A 5192-nucleotide genomic window follows, 5' to 3' on the forward strand; every position below is an offset into this window, starting at 1 on the left:
GGTATTAGCGATCTAATTTGGTACTATGGAGTTTACAAAAAAGTACAAAATTGGGTACTATACAGGGTGCCTGCATAATACTATCGGGGATCCATAGCACCAAATTTTGTGCTTTTAAGCAGCATAGTGCCAAATGTTATATGCTATTTAATTCTTTTGGGCACAAGTCACTATAGGTAGTATAGTTCAAAAAATAGAGTATCTACTTTTAGGGGACTTGCATAGGTCACATAGAACCAAATTTGGTACTATAGGCTGATTTCTGGTAGTACAGTGCCAAAATTGGTATTTTAGAATGAGTTGGTGTTTTACAATACCGAATTTGGTACTATAAACTGCTTTGGTGCTTTACTCTTTTTTTGTAATATTATGAGCTCTAACGTGGGTTATTTTTTGTTTTACAGGTGGAGCTCTACAAAAGATTCAAGAGCACATATCTTGCGATGAAGTTGTCACTTAGGTCCTTTGAGACACTCAAACATTCTTTGTTTGAAAATTGAAAGAGTGCTATACTTGCTGCTGTGTTTACCATATCCAGATGGTATACTGCAAGGATGCGATCAATCAAATGCACCAGAACAAGTTTGGGCATCATGCAAAAGAACATCCATGGATAGAAGCAAGAACAAAGTAGTTGGCAATGTACAAGAAAATGTCATCCTCAACATCAAACAAGGGTGTGTGGCGGCTATAAGTAGTGGGGAACTTCTCATCTAGCCACCCACAGATTTATGGAAAAATGCCTTCCATAAGATACTTTGGCTTTTCTAGGTCATAATATGTTGGCTAATATGATACAGTAGCACGAGTCATAATCGTTCTTCAAGGACTTGTATCTCGTGTCATCCACAAGGAGGGTGTTTGGTTCATTGAACTATGGATGCTTGTGTTACACTCTTCTTAGGAGATTTAGTAAAAGGCTTGTTGCTAAGCTCTCCAAAAGTGCTGGCACATCTCTGAATGTGGGAGCCCACATCTCACATTGAGACTGGTCAAAAATATATGTGACAGAGAAACTAAGCAGTTAGAATAGCTATACAAATAAGAGAACCAAAGCAACAAACACATAGTACCAAATCAGCAAAGAACCAAAGTACAAAACAATAGGAAATTGTGTACACAATACCAAAGTACCATAGAACCAGAAAACCAAAGACACAAACAATACCAAATTCTATACACAGCAGTAAACATTATCAAACCAAAGTACCATATAGTACCAGAATGTGTACAAATCAGTAGCAAAGTGCAAGATAGTACCAAAATTAGTAAAGTAGTAAAGCTAGTTTGAAAGTTAAGGGACAAATACCTAAAAAGAGGTCTTTCATCTTCATCAATTTAGGGAAGAAAGCATTCATTATAATCATCAAATTATTCCTTTGGCTACATGACCAGAGCATCACGTAGCATCACTTCCTCAAGTTGATAATGAAGTCCTCTGCATCAAGTCTGACCACACAATATTTGTATCAAAAGAGTTGCACACCTCGGGGCCTACATCCCGTTGGGAATGGGATATTCCACAAATATTTGGGTTCTTCAACACAATCCTTCAGTAGCACTCCATTCACATCCAAAATAACAAGGCACCTATCGCTCGCCATTACATCTGTCGGCATTGATGTATCCAATCGTTCTTCATTTAGCCACCAACTGTCCCTGGCTGTAGTACCATTAAACTATATGAGTAGAAGAACACAACCTTTTTGCAATAGCAAAGTTGGACATTAGACACCATAAAATTTTACAAATTTCTGACACTAGGACATGACACTTTACGAACACATTGACATCTTTTAAGAGTAGAGTGACATGCCACCAAACGCATTGACATAAGCAAAATGGGTTGGTATTTCATATTAAGCCGGAAGCAAGTACAAAATGCTGTCACAACAGCTAATTCTTGTAGGTTCATGGCTTGAGAAAATGACCAATGGGACACTTTCTAGATTTCACATTGAAGAGTTGGAAGAGAGTGGTTGAGTCAATGCTATCACCTATTTCTAAGGGTGTCGTATCAAGTGTCTCCTTCGTAACTTTGCCCTCGCCCAATCCTTTGGCCTCCTTCACGCCTTTAGCTGCCTCTATAGTTTTAGACCCTTTGGCCTCCTCTGTGCCAAAAGCCTCCTCCGAGCCTTTGGGCTCCTCAACACCTACAACCTCCTTTGCACTTTTAGTAGGTTTTGTCATCTACTTTTCCTTTTTCCTCCTCTTTCTAGCCACCTTCTCCTCTCCAAATTTTGATGTCACATCCAAAAACTCTTCCATAGAGAGAACTTCAACGGCCACCTCTTTAGCGGGCATTTCTTCATTGATCTTCTCGCCTTGGTCAATCTCCATTTCAGCAACTTCCTCAGCTGGATCACTTCCCTTGTTGTTTCTCCTCTTGTCCCCTTCCCTTTTTATTCTGTTTAACCCTCTCCTACACTTTGGCTTTCAACTGCTCTTCTCGCAAGCTTGAGTCCATAGTGCCCTCATCCCCTTTCCCTTTCGCTATGCTAGAATCAAGGTCTTGTAGTATATCCTGTTATTCAACTTTCAACTGATCTTCTCTCTTGCTTGAATCCACAGTAGGCTCAACCCCTTTCCCTTCCATTGTGATGGCATCAAGGTCTTGCAGTATTTCTTGCACATAAGATTTCACTTGATCTTCTTCCAAACTTGAGTATATAGCAGGATTAGTGCCTTTCCCTTCCACTGTTGCGGTATTTCCTACTCTGACTTGTGAGGATCTTCCTGGAACATGTGAGCCACATCTGACTTGCTATGACTACATAGATCTTTCCGATCCACTGGTGTATTGTCATGGGTGTCCACACCAAAAGATCCTCTACCTACATATACACAAAGATGAAAGACAAGATTAGATCATCAAGTCAAATGCGTATAAGCATAGTATCCAGCACAACACCCCACTTACTCTTCAATAATGAGCTCCCTGACACCCAGGCCTTTGCCTCCAAAGGGATTGTGATGTTGCAACGTGCCTTCATGCAAATATATTTTACTCTCAACACAGATGCAAAACACACTGGATGGTACCGATGCCGATAAGGAACCATGAAGGTACCAACGACGTAAGAAGCCTCCAGTTTCCCCATTGGCAACACAAGTATCAAACACATAAATTGTGTTTTCTGTGTCCACAACATGAGGCCTTGGAAACAATGTGCATTCAATTGCCCTCTTCACATCAACTCACAACTTGCTTACAAAATTGTAACGATCTTGGTTTTCCAGGCACCCAGTATAGAGCTTGGCATAATCCATATGCAAAACAGAATAGTCTATTAACTTATCTACCCAAAAAAAAAAAAAAAACAAGGAAGAACACAAGCACTACCAAAAGATTATAAAAACAGAACTAAAATAGAACCATAACAGTACCAATTCACCAAAATAGTTCAAAATAGTACCAAAATACCACTAAAACGGTACCAACTCACCAAATAGTTCAAAATAGTACCAAATGAAGCATAGTAAACACCAAAAAAACCAAAGATAGAACCAATATAGCATTCAAGACATATTTAGTAGTGCCCAAATAGTACCAATGCAGTACCAAAATATTTCCAAATAGCACCAAAAGAAGGAAGCACCAACAATACCAAAGACATTAACAACATAGTACCCAAGTCAAACAACAATACCCTATAAGACCAAAAATTTTGTAACTAGAAAGTACCAAAGCAATAACAAAGGAGGTGAAAACAACAACAAAGGAACAAAAAAGCACCCAAGTTACCGAGGATTGTGCCAACATAGCATCCAGTACAAAACAAAATGTACAGTATATGAGTACCCAAAAGTACCAAACCAGTACCAAAATAGTCCAATGGAATACCAAATGTAATAAAAAAGCACTAAAATTTGTCGATGAAAGTACCAACATAGCACCTAGTGTTTAAAAAAGTACTCAAACAGTTATATAAAGTAGCAATACAATTCAAAAAATTATCAAAGTGCTATAAAAATATTTTAGGAAAGTACCAAAATAGTTCTAGAAAGTACCAAAACAGTTTCAAATTGTCCTTAAGATTATCAAAGGAACAAAAATGTAGTAAAAGTACCATGGCTTGTGCCAACATAGCACCCAAGACAAAACCTCTAGTACCTTATAAGACTCAAAATTAGTAACAAGAAAGTACCAAAGTAGTTCAAGAAAGTACCAAATGAAATAAAGAAGCACCATAAAATACCAAGGAAAATACTTGGACAAAATCTAGTGTTAACCAGAGTACAAAAACAATTAGAGGAAGAACCAAAACAAGTTCAAGAAAGTACCAAAAACACCTAAAAATGTCATCACATAAACCAATCAAGAAGTCAAACATGCCAAGTCATCAAACCATGTGCAAACACTTTCAACAGTCATACACAATGCAATAAGCCAAAAATACAATAGGGTAAAAGTGTGTATTGGTGGTACCAAAAAGGGGTGTCTACAGTCCTTTGGTAGCACTTTACAGGCCCCATCTTCATGTGTTACATGTAAAATACACTAGCGTCTCATATATCAATAGAAAGATTTTTTCATGTAGAATCTAAAACTTATAAAGTAAGACAAGTTTTGATTTTTTCTGCAGTAAATTTACCATTCCCCACTTTTTTTAAAGGGTACCACTATAAAGTGAAAAAAGTGGTACCACCTACACATGATTTCACCCAATACCTCCTGCTATTGAACTTCAACTTGAAGCTTCTGGATATGTTTGAAAACCTTGTGTCATTGTACCAAGCGCTGACTTGCTCCTGGCTTAGCTTCAACCTCTATGATCTCTTCATTAGGATAGGGATTTGATGTCGTACGTGCCTTCTTATCTGAACGTAGGACACTTCTAGTGGAGGAACCATTTTGCCTCCTACATGCCTCAATTTTATGATCAAGCCCGCCATTCCTAGATGCTCTCATTTGCAACACTCCTTCCCCAAACCGGGCCATGTTATGCCCTATTGGGTCTTTTTTTGCTGCATGGCATTTCTCAAAAGCATAGCACCTAGCGAATTTGTTGGTCAATTCACCACATGAAGGGGCCCCCTGATAAACTTTGGAGAAAAGAAATCTGCAGTCTTCATCCAGATGTGATTGCAAATGGTTTAAATAGATCTTGATGTTTTTTTGGTACTTGTACTTGAAAATAGTTAACATTGCTCAAATGGCAATTCTTCATCAGTCAGGTCCTTAGGGAGTT

Source organism: Adiantum capillus-veneris, chromosome 20 (assembly GCF_014529385.1).
Source record: "Adiantum capillus-veneris isolate H3 chromosome 20, ASM1452938v2, whole genome shotgun sequence".
Lineage (NCBI taxonomy): Eukaryota > Viridiplantae > Streptophyta > Polypodiopsida > Polypodiales > Pteridaceae > Adiantum > Adiantum capillus-veneris.